The sequence below is a fragment of the Stenella coeruleoalba genome (genome assembly GCF_951394435.1).
Source record: "Stenella coeruleoalba genome assembly, chromosome: 8".
Taxonomy (NCBI): domain Eukaryota; kingdom Metazoa; phylum Chordata; class Mammalia; order Artiodactyla; family Delphinidae; genus Stenella; species Stenella coeruleoalba.
Genome location: NC_137154.1, coordinates 10,695,947 through 10,708,439, shown reverse-complemented (window position 1 = coordinate 10,708,439; position 12,493 = coordinate 10,695,947). Strand labels below are relative to the sequence as shown.

General features: G+C 37.7%; 1 protein-coding gene across 2 annotated transcripts in view; it reads left to right on the top strand.

Moving 5' to 3' along the window:
- The window catches only part of STX3 (syntaxin 3), a 136,214-nt gene that overhangs the window by 105,918 nt on the left and 17,803 nt on the right, over window positions 1-12,493 (top strand). Inside the window, exon 10 of one of the 2 annotated variants that reach the window (XR_013829605.1) lies at window positions 9,157-9,286. The exons of the other annotated variant lie outside the window; for it this stretch is intronic. The gene's annotated coding sequence lies outside the window, so the exon portion shown is untranslated. The remainder of the gene's footprint in view (window positions 1-9,156; window positions 9,287-12,493) is intronic. 2 annotated transcript variants of the gene reach the window in all.

Below are 12,493 nucleotides of genomic sequence, written 5' to 3'. Positions count from 1 at the left end.
CAACTACTAGCACAAATAACATAAATGTGTTACATTTGTAAATGTATAATTTTATAAATTTATAAAACATTTGTTTTACATTTATAGCATTTATATTATATAGGTGTTGGAAATGCCAGGAGAATATATGAAGGGAAGTAGGATTTGGAATCCTACTTTTTTATTCCTCATTGGTGTATCAAAGATGACATTCATGGAGCAACCTCTAGTCACATCTAGTTTCTAATTTAATATTAAGATCTTACACTTCAAAGGACATAGAGGATTTATAACGGTGGTGGTTAAAAAAAAAGGCTCTAATGTAAAACAGATGAAAATGAAATGGAAATCACTGAAGGAGAACTGGAGGCCTCCCTCCCTCCCTCCCTCATCAGTAGTCCTGAGGACCTCTGCTCCAGGTTTCTCAAAGTATGAGCCTCCACGAATCACCTGGGGCAATTGTTAAAAATGCAGATTCCTGGGCCTTGTCCCTCTGGTTTAGACTCTAGAAATGTACATTTTTTCAGAAGAACCTGCAGTGATTCAGATGTACTCTAAAGCTTTCAGCTACAATTAGATCCCATTGGACTGGAGTGGAACTAAGACATCTACATTTTTTTTTTTTTTTTGCGGTACGCGGGCCTCTCACTGTTGTGGCCTCTCCCGTTGCGGAGCACAGGCTTCGGACACGCAGGCTCAGCGGCCATGGCTCACGGGCCCAGCCGCTCCGTGGCACGTGGGATCCTCCCGGACCGGGGCACGAACCCGTGTCCCCTGCATCGGCAGGCGGACTCTCAACCACTGCGCCACCAGGGAAGCCCCCTTATACTTTTTTTATTTTTTTTATTTTTTCGGTACGCGGGCCTCTCACTGCTGTGGCCTCTCCCGTTGCGGAGCACAGGCTCCGGACGCGCAGGCTCAGTGGCCGTGGCTCACGGGCCTAGCCGCTCCGTGGCATGTGGGATCTTTCTGGACCGGGGCACGAACCCGTGTCCCCTGCATCGGCAGGCGGACTCTCAACCACTGCGCCACCAGGGAAGCCCGACATCTACATTTTTAAATAACCCTCCTGATAATTTTGATAATTAACCTCAAGTTTGTGAGCCATTGAACTATGTGGTTCTCTAAAGTAATATTATCTGAGTCAGTGGTTCTCAAAGTGTGGTCCTGGGACCGGCACATCAGCATCACCTGGAACTTTCAGAAACACATTCTTAGGCCCCATGGCAGCCTCGAATTAGAATCTGGGGCACAGCCTAGCAATCTGTGTTTTAACAAGCCCTTCAGGTGATTCTGATCCTGCTAAGGTTGGAAAACTACTGGCTTAAAATATCTCCCTAAATGTCATTCCCCAACAATTCAATAAACACATTGACACTCTGGAATTTCAGGAACTTCTTCTCCCAGGAACTTCAGAGGGCCTGGAGAAGTCACATTCTCAAAGGTTTGTGGTGGTACTTTCTTTGCATTCCTGACTTCTGTACTGGAGTGATCAGGAGAATGTCAAGTTTCAGGTGGTAGAAAGAAGTCTTTCTCTGAATATAAAACATGGTGGCTTTTATAAAGAGTTTAATTTCGTTCTTTGTGCTTTCCCTATTTTCCAGATATTAAGCAATTTGAATCAGCAAAAACAATCCATATTCCTGGAAAATAAAATCAATCAGCACAAAGTGACTTGTAAATGCAGTCAGCTGGGTGTGGCATTGGCTATAAAAGTATTCAAAACAGGCCAGGTGCTACCGATTTCCTGTGGTTTTCCAGGGTCTTTGGTTGGGAGCTGACATCGTGAAGGCTTCTGTGGGGTTCCGATCATCTTTACTTCTCTGCATAATTTCGGCGTTTTCTGAGGAAGAGTCAGGTACTAGAGCAGCCCTCATGTTTTGCTGAAGGTGTAGAGGTTGCTGGGTCTCTTGCTGTGTGCTGTTTTGAGTAGAAGTGATTTGCCATTTTATTTTCCTGACTTCTGTAGTGGTGTTGCTTCCTCTCGTTTGCCCTCTACCTCCGCACCCTCCCAAAGCAAGTGATTTATCTAGTTTATCCTCATGCTTGGGAGAAGAGCTATTTTTTTTTAATATTTGAATTTTATTTATTTACTTTTATACAGCAGGTTCTTATTAGTCATCAGCTTTATAAACATCAGTGTATACATGTCAATCCCAATCGGCCAATTCAGCCCACCCCCACCCCCACCCACCGTGGCTTTCCCGCCTTGGTGTCCGTACCTTTGTTCTCTACATCTGTGTCTCAATTTCTGCCCTGCAAACCAGTTCATCTGTACCATTTGTCTAGGTTCCACATATATGTGTTAATATACGATATTTGTTTTTCTCTTTCTGACTTACTTCACTCTGTATGACAGTCTCTAGATCCATCCACGTCTCAACAAATGACCCAATTTCATTCCTTTCTATGGCTGAGTAATATTCCATTGTATATATGTATCACATCTTTATCCATTCGTCTGTCGATGGGCATGTAGGTTGCTTCCATGACCTGGCTATTGTAAATAGTGCTGTAATGAACATTGGGGTGCATGTGTCTTTTTGAATTATGGTTTTCTCTGGGTATATGCCCAGTAATGGGATTGCTGGATCAGATGGTAATTCTATTTTTAGTTTTTTAAGGAACCTCCATACTGTTCTCCATAGTGGCTGTATCAATTTATATTGCCACCAAAAGTGGAAGAGGGTTCCCTTTACTGTACACCCTCTCCAGCATTTGTTGTTTGTAGATTTTCTGATGAAGCCCATTCTAACTGCTGTGAGGTGGTACCTCATTGTAGTTTTGATTTACATTTCTCTAATAATTAGTGATGTTGAGCAGCTTTTCGTGTGCTTCTTGGCCATCTGTATGTCTTCTTTGGAGAAATGTCTGTTTAGGTCTTCTGCCCATTTTTGGATTGGCTTCTTTGTTTCTTTAATATTGAGCTGCATGAACTATTTATATATTTGGATATTAATCCTTTGTCCATTGATTCATTGGCAAATATTTTCTCCCATTCTGAGGGTTGTCTTTTCGTCTTGTTTATGGTTTCCTTTGCTGTGCAAAAGCTTTGAAGTTTCATTAGGTCCCATTTGTTTATTTTTGTTTTTATTTCCATTACTCTAGGAGATAGATCAAAAAATATCTTGCTGTGATTTATGTCAGAGTGTTCTTCCTATGTTTTCCTTTAAGAGTTTAATAGTGCCTGGTCTTACACTTAGGTCTCTAATCCATTTAGAGTTTATTTTTGTGTATGGTGTTAGGGAGTGTTCTAATTTCATTCTTTTACATGTAGCTGTCCAGTTTTCCCAGCACCACTTATCGAAGAGACTGTCTTTTCTTCATTGTATATCCTTGCCTCCTTTGTCATAGATTAGTTGACCATAGGTGCGTGGGTTTATCTCTGGGCTTTCTATCCTGTTCAATTGATCTATATTTCTGTTTTTGTGCCAGTACCATCTTGTCTTGATTACTGTAGCTTTGTAGTGTAGTCTGAAGTCAGGGAGTCTGATTCCTCCAGCTCCATTTTGTTCCCTCAAGACTGCTTTGGCTATTCGGGGTCTTGTGTGTCTCCATACAAATTTTAAGATTTTCTGTTCTAGTTTTGTAAAAAATGCCATTGGTAATTTGATAAGGATTGCATTGAATCTGTAGATTGCTTTGGGTAGTATAGTCATTTTCACAATACTGATTCTTCCAATCCAAGAGCATGGTATATCTCTCCATCTCTTGGTATTATCTTTAATTTCTTTCATCAGTGTCTTATCATTTTCTGCATACAGGTCTTTTGTCTCCCTAGGTAGGTTTATTCCTTGGTATTTTATTCTTTCTGTTGCAATGGTAAATGGGAATGTTTCCTTAATTTCTTTTTCAGATTTTTCATCATTAGTGTATAGGAATGCAAGAGATTTCTGTGCATTAATTTTGTATCCTGGTACGTTACCAAATTCATTGATTAGCTCTAATAGTTTTCTGGTGGCATCTTTAGGATTCTTTATGTATGGTATCGTGTCATCTGCAAACAGTGACTGTTTTACTTCTTCTTTTCTGATTTGTATTCCTTTTATTTCTTTTTTTTTCTCTGATTGCCGTGGCTAGGACTTCTAAAACTATGTTGAATAATAGCGGTGAGAGTGGACATCCTTGTCTTACTCCTGATCTTAGAGGAAATGCTTTCAGTTTTTCACCATTGAGAATGATGTTTGCTGTGGGTTTGTTGTATATGGCCTTTATTATGTTGAGGTAGGTTCCCTCTATGCCCACTTTCTGGAGAGTTTTTATCATAAATGGTGTTGAATTTTGTCAAAAGCTTTTTCTGCATCTATTGAGAGGATCATATGGTTTTTCTTCTTCAATTTGTTAATATGGTGGATCACATTGATTGATTTGCGTATATTGAAGAATCCTTGCATCCTTGGGATAAATCCCACTGGATCATGGTGTATTATCCTTTTAATGTGTTGTTGGATTCTGTTTGCAAGTATTTTGTTGAGGATTTTTGCATCTATATTCATCAGTGATATTGGTCTGTAATTTTCTTTTTTTGTAGTATCTTTGTCTGGTTTTGGTATAAGGGTAATGGTGGCCTCATAGAATGAGTTTGGAAGTGTTCCTTCTTCTGCAGTTTTTTGGAAAAGTTTGAGAATGATGGATGTTAGCTCTTCTCTAAATGTTTGATAGAATTCACCTGTGAAGCCATCTGGTCCTGGACTTTTGTTTACTGGAAGATTTTTCATCACAGTTTCAATTTCATTACTTGTGATTGGTCTCTTCATATTTTCTATTTCTTCCTGGTTCAGTTTTGGAAGGTTATACCTTGCTAAGCATTTGTCCATTTCTTCGAGGTTGTCCATTTTATTAGCATAGAGTTGCTTGTAGCAGTCTCTTAGGATGCTTTGTATTTCTGCGGTGTCTGTTGTAAGTTCTCCTTTTTCATTTCTGATTTTATTGATTTGAGTCTTCTCCCTCTTTTGCTTGATGAGTCTGGCTAATGGTTTATCAATTTTGGTTATCTTCTCAAAGAACCAGCTTTTAGTTTTATTGATCTTTGCTATTGTTTTCTTTGTTTCTGTTTCATTTATTTCTGCTCTGATCTTTATGATTTCTTTCCTTCTGCTAATTTTGGGTTTTGTTTTTTCTTTCTCTAGTTCCTTTAGGTGTAAGCTTAGATTTTTTATTTGGGATTTTTTCTTATTCTTGAGGTAGGATTGTATTTCTATAAACTTCCCTCTTAGAACTGCTTTTGCTGCATCCCATAGGTTTTGGATCATCGTATTTTCATTGTCATTTTTCTCTAGGTGTTTTTTGATTTCCTCTTTGATATCTTCAGTGATCTGGGTTATTTAGTAACCTCCATGTGTTGGCCTCCATGTGTTTGTGTTTTTTACGTTCTTTTCCCTGTAATTCATTTCTAATCTCATAGCGCTGTGGTCAGGATATATTTTTTATATGATTTCTATTTTCTTAAATTTACTGAGGCTTGATTTGTGACCCAAGATGTGATCTATCCTGGAGAATGTTCCGTGCGCACTTGAGAAGAAAGTGTAATCTGCTGTTTTTGGGTGGAATGTCCTATAAATATCAATGAAATCTATCTGGTCTATTGTGTCATTTAAAGCTTCTGTTTCCTTATTTATTTTCATTTTGGATGATCTGTCCATTGGGAAAAGTTGCCTTATGTATTGAGGTGCTCCTATGTTGGGTGCATATATATTTATAATTGTTATATCTTCTTCTTGGATTGATCCCTTGGTCATTATGTAGTGTCCTTCCTTGTCTCTTGTAACATTCTTTATTTTAAATTTATTTTATCTGATACGAGTATTGCTACTCCAGTTTTCTTTTGATTTCCATTTGCATGGAATATCTTTTTCCATCCCCTCACTTTCAGTCTGTATGTGTCCCTTGGTCTGAAGTGGGTCTCTTGTAGACTGCATATATATGGGTCTTATTTTTGTATCCATTCAGCAAGCCTGTGTCTTTTGGTTGGAGCATTTAATCCATTCATGTTTAGAGTAATTATCTATATGTATTTCCTATGACCACTTTTTTAATTGTTTTGGGTTTGTTTTTGTATGTCCTTTTCTTCTCTTGTGTTTCCCACTTAGAGAAGTTCCTTTAGTATTTGTTGTACAGCTGGTTTGGTGGTGCTGAATTCTCTTAGCTTTTGCTTGTCTGTAAAGCTTTTGATTTCTCCATCAAATCTGAATGAGATCCTTGCCAGGTAGAGTAATCTTGGCTGTAGGTTCCTCCCTTTCATCACTTTAAGTATATCATGCCACACCCTTCTGGCTTGTAGAGTTTCTGCTGAGAAGTCAGCTGTTAACCTTATGGGAGTTCTCTTGTATGTTATTTGTCATTTTTCCCTAGCTGCTTTCAATAATTTTTCTTTGTCTTTAATATTTGCCAATTTGATTACTATGTGTCTCGGCATGTTTCTCCTTGGGTTTAACCTGTATGGGACTCACTGCACTTCCTGGACTTGGGTGGCTATTTCCTTTCCCATGTTAGAGAGTTTTCGACTATAATCTCTTCAAATATTTTCTCGGGTCCTTTCTCTCTCTCTTCTCCTTCTGGGACCCCTATAATGCGAATGTTGTTGTGTTTAATGTTGCCCCAGATGTCTCTTAGTCTGTCTTCATTTCTTTTCATTCTTTTTTCTTTATTCTGTTCCGCAGCAGTGAATTCCAGCATTCTGTCTTCCAGGTCACTTATCCATTCTTCTGTGTCAGTTATTCTGCTATTGATTCCTTCTAGTGTAGTTTTCATTTCAGTTATTGTATTGTTCATCTCTGTTTGTTTGTTCTTTAATTCTTCTAGGTCTTTGTTACACATTTCTTGCATCTCCTCGATCTTTGTCTCCATTCTTTTTCTGAGGTCCTGGATCATCTTCACTATCATTATTCTGAATTCTTTTTCTGGATTGTTGCCTATCTCCACTTCATTTAGTTGTTTTTCTGGGGTTTTATCTTGTTCCTTCATCTGGTACATAGCCCTCTGCTTTTTCATCTTGTCTATCTTTCTGTGAATGTGGTTTTTGTTCTGCAGGCTGCAGGATTGTAGTTCTTCTTGCTTCTGCTGTCTGCCCTCTGGTGGATGTCAAGAGCTATTTTTTATGTTTCCTTTTAGATGTAGGTATTTTCCACTGCACAGCTCTCCACCTCATTCACCCTGCCTTGGGGAAAAGATTTCCCTGCTTGAAGTTTCAGCTTTCTTTTCCATGTCCCATTCTGATCTACTCATTATCCAGCCCCCTATCTCTGGTCATCCCCTGTCCCCTTGTTTTTATTTATTTAAAAATTTTTATTTGAGTATAGTTGATTTACAATGTTGTGTTTGTTTCAGGTGTACAGCAAAGTGCATCAGTTATACATATACATGTATCCACTCTTTTTTAGATTCTTTTCCCATATAGTTTATTACAGAGTATTGAGTAGTGTTCCTTGTGATATACAGCAGGTCCTTATTATCTAGTTTATATATAGTAGTGTGTGTATGTCAATCCCAATCTCCCAATTTATCCCCCCCAGCCCCTTACCCCCTGGTAACCATAAATTTGTTTTCTACATCTGTAACTCTATTTGAGTGTTTGTGAGTTACTTCTAAATCGAGGCGTGGAAACAAAGATCTTCATTTCTCTCTCCTCATTTATTTTTCCTAAGTCATAAAGTTATCTTTTATATCTGCTTAAAAATCTTTTATACTATTTTAAAGGTTACTTTCCATTTAATCAGTTATTATAAAATATTGGCTACATTCCCTGTGTTGTTTAATACAATCTTGAGCTTACTTTACACCCAATAGTTTATACCTCCCACTCTCCCACCCCTATAATGCACCCACCCCCAGTAACCGCTAGTTTGTTCTTTACCTGTGAGTCTGCTTCTTTTTGTTATATTCACTAGTTTGTTAGATTTTTAGATTCCACATATAAGTGATATCATACAGTGTTTATCTTTCTCTGTCTGACTTATTTCAGTTAGCATAATGTCCTCCAAGTCCATCCATGTTGCTGCAAATGGCAAGATTTCATTCTTTTTTATGGCTGAGTAGTATTCCATTGTATATATGTATATGTGTGTACACACACAGACACACACACCATGTCTGTTGATGGACATTTAGGTTGCTTCCATGACTTGGCAATTGTAAATAATGCTGCTATGAACATTGGGGTCCATGTATCTTTTTGAGTTAGTGGGATTTTTTTCTTTTCTTTTTTTTTTTTTTTGGTAATATCTGTTGTTTTATTTGCATCCCACTTACTTTGTCCATGTGTCAGACCTGTGGCTTACTTTACAGTCATTGTTCCTCACCTAAACTCTGTATCGCTTTCTTTATTAAAAAAGTCACTAGATAAGTTTACTTTCTATGTAGTACTTTAAACATTTTTTTATTTCTAGTATTTCCTTATCATGAAAATATAGTGATGGATAGCTTTATTTGTAAGAATGCCTTTACATCTCTATCTAAAAACTTCCTTAGGATATATTCCTTGTAGTAGAATTAATGAGGGCCCACGGCTGTGGATGATTCGATTTCACAGTCAGACTCACCAGACGTCAGTAGGCTTTAATCTAAGACTATCTTCATTTTGCTTTATAGAAGGATACAGGGCAGGAGACACAGCAGGTACAGATCTTCATTACATTGGCAGAACCATATATTGCTCGAATATATGGTTTCCTTTGTCTCTTCACCCACAAAAGGTGTGTTTGGCTGCTTTAGAGGAGGGCCAGAGGCTACAGAGAAGCTGCTGTTTTCGTGTCCCACCCATCATTTACACTGGTTTTGTCATGTAGACCCAAGGCCATCATACCAGCTTGAGGCTGCTCCAGTCTGGGGCCAATCCCACACAGCAAGTGAAGCAGAGATAGCATCCCACATTTAGCTTAAGTCTGTAGTTTTTAAGGAAATGGCACTGGGTGAAGGAGACGGAGGATGTCTCCAGATAAGCCTGCAAGTCTGACCTGAGGTTAATTTTCACTCACAACTGTTATGACTTTATCTGAACAATCACACTGCATCTGTCAAGGGTGTTCTAAGGGGTATATATACATATACATATACATATACATAGATAAATATATATATGTATCTATATATATATTTTAATAAGAAGCTCACATTTTCTTTCAGTGTCCTCTAGGACAAAAATTTCTATCTGAATCTTTCTTTTTTGGATTCTTTCAACAGTGTCCATAGGGTGTACTTCTACATTCTGGGCTGTTGTTCCACTGACTCTCCTTGGTCAAGGCCGCCTCTTGCATTCTGATGAAGTGTCTCTGAGAACTGGCTGTCCTGTCACCAGCCTAACTGAGAAGGGGTATGAGTTTAATTATCTTGTCATTGAGTGTGGGATTCAGAAAGAGGTAAGAGCTGTGACCATTTCACAATAACAAACTACGCCCCCCATCTTACCTTGCAGTGGCTGCTGTGCTTAGCTGGTGCAAGATGGGTAGAATCAAGGTCAAAGCCAAAGGTGAAGAACCTGCTCATTTTTATGACACTCGAGTTTGATACTTTTAGAATAGAAAGACCAATGGGACCCAGGAATTGGCCTTGAAAAGCTCATGGCCCATTGGGGAGAATACATTGCCCTATATTTTACTATGACTTTTCAACCACTCATACATCTTTGGTCCTTAGATCTCCTAAAGTCTAGAAACACTGAAAAGAACGTATCATTCCCAGTTTTCATGTTAAGTAACTGAGGCTAAAAAGGCTAACAATTTACCCCAAGTCATGGAGCTGTCCAACAGAGGAAGGACTGAAGCTTAGATACTGGTAAATTGAGATTTACATCCTTCTTTGGAAGAAGGAGGCAATGGAAAATTGTGGATTGCAATGTTTGTCAGAGATAGAAAGCACTAGGGGGATTCAGAAGGAGAGATCTGAGAATGTTTGACGAGAGGTGAATTTGCTAGTACTTTGATAATTTTTACATCTCTGTCTGTGAATGAGTTTGGTCTATAATTGCCCTTTCAAATATACTCCTTGGAGTTATTGGCTAAGGTTGTAATTTTTTGATCCTTGGTGGTAAAACCTCCTCTATTTTTCATTTTTCTTTGTGGTTATATAGCTAGAGTGAAGTCAAGTCTAGGTAACTTGTCTAAGGTAATAGAACTAAGGAGCGGGAGAGCGGGAATGAACCTGGATTTTCTGACAGGAACTGTCAGGCAATTCAACATTGACCTTTGGTGGAGGAAGAAAAAGTGGACTTTGCACTTAACATGCAGTGGTTTTACAACATGAACTAAAAAAATATGTATGTAGAGAAACATTATATGGAGAATAACTCAACTATCTATTGAGAGGTGTGTGGTTTGTGAGTGATATAAACAATTCCAGTTTCCTTCAGTTTACTACTTTACATCCAGAAAACTTACTAATTCAACTTCTTTTTTGAAGTACGCATATTTCTAATTCCTTTCGCCTTCATGTACCTTTCTCATATTTCAAAGCATGACTTATTATGGGCATAAGGGAAAAACAACAAAGGCTAAAAGATTGATAGCATGGCTTTACAAAGTTTATAGAATTAAATAAGAGGTAGTAAGAGCGATGCACAGAGATCAACTACAATGTTATTACAGGGACAGAAAACTATGAAATGAAACAATCCATCAGAGCTACAGATTTCTTTAAAGGTTATTTTCTTAGGGCATGGAAACCATTTTTAAAGTTTTCAGTATTACAAGACACTTTTGAAATTATACTTTCAAGGATAGATTTGTATGTGTGGAACAATTTGGTTTATGGTTTTGAAAATTCTCAAGTTCCAGGACTGGGTGGAGGGGTGGGGGAGGGGGATTTTGATTTAACACCTTACCAAGTCAGATTCTTTGAACAAGTTATATGGTACAAAGGATCTCTTCCTTGGTGGCTTCATTTCTTTCTCAGGTTTACTTTTATTTATTATGAAGATTTTCCATCAAAGGGTAGCATCTAGAATTCCATTAGTTAGCATTAAAAAAAAAGAGCAGGGCTTTATCACTTGGTTTAACTACCCGTCATGGAGTAGGGAAGAATAGTTTATTTAAAAAATTTAAAAGTGTACAATATAGTGGTTTTAGTATATTTACAAAGATGTACAATCATCATCACTATGTAATTCCAGAGTATTTTAATCACCCCCAAAAGGCACCTCATATCCATTAGCAGTCACTCCCCGGTCTGCTTTCCCCCAGCTCCTGGAAACCACGAATCTAACTTCTCTTTCTATAAATTAGCATATTCTCGACATTGCATATAAATGGAACCATGTAATGTGTAGCCTTCTGTGACTGAATTCTTTCACTTAGCATGTATTCAAAGTTTATCCATATTGTATATATCAATACTTAATTCCTTTTCATTGCTGAATAATAGTTCATTGTATGGATATACCACACGTGGGTTGTTTCCACTTTCTGGCTATTATGAATAGTGCTGCTATGCACATTTGTGCACAAGTTTTGAATTATCTTGGGTAAATATGTAGAAGTTAAATTGCGGGGTCACGTGGTAATGCTACATTTTTGAGGAACTGCCAGACTTTCCCAAAGTGACTGTTGCATTTTACATGCAGTGTATGAGGGTCCAATTTTTCCGCATCCTTGCCAATACTTGCTATTTTCTGTCTTTTGGATTCTGGTAACCTCAAGGGGTGTGAAATGGTATCATTGTAGTTTTGATTTGCATTTCCCTGGTGATTAATGATATTGCGTATCTTTTAATGTACTTATTGGATGAATTTCTTTTCTTTTTAAAAATTTTTATTGAGGTATAATTGACATATAACATTACATTAGTTTCAGGTGTACAACATAATGATTCAATATTTATATATATATTACAAAATGATCACCATGATAAGTCTAGTTAATATGCATCACCACACGTAGCTTCAAACTTTCATTTTTTTGTGATGAGAACTTTCAAGATATACTTAAAAGTATACTGAAAATATGCAATACAGTATTATTAACTAGAGTCACTATGTTGTACATTACATCTCCATCACTTATTGATTTTGTAACCGGAAGTTTGTACCTTTTGACCCTCTTCACCCATTTTGCCCACCCCCAATCCCTGCCTCTGGTAATCACCAGTCTGGCCAGTCTGTTCTCTGTGTGAGCTTGGAATTTTTTGTTTGTTTTTGCTTTTTAAGTATGTTATGTATACTTTCCATATATAAGTGAGATCATGCAGTATTTGTCTTTCTCTATCTGACTTATCTCACTTAGCATAATGCCCTCAAGGTCCATCCATGTTGTCGTGAATGGTGAGATTTCATTTTTTATCCTGGAATAATATTCCATTTGTGTGTGTGTGTGTGTGTGTGTATGTGTGTGTATATATTTTCTTTATCTATTCATTCATCAGTAGACACTTAGGTTGTTTCCATGTCTTGGCTATTGTAAACAATGCTACACTGAACATGGGGGTGCAGACATTTTTTCGAATTGGTGTTTTCATTTTCTTCATATAAGTACCCAGAAGTGGAATTTCTGGATCATATGGTAATTCTATTTTTAATTTTTTTTGAGGA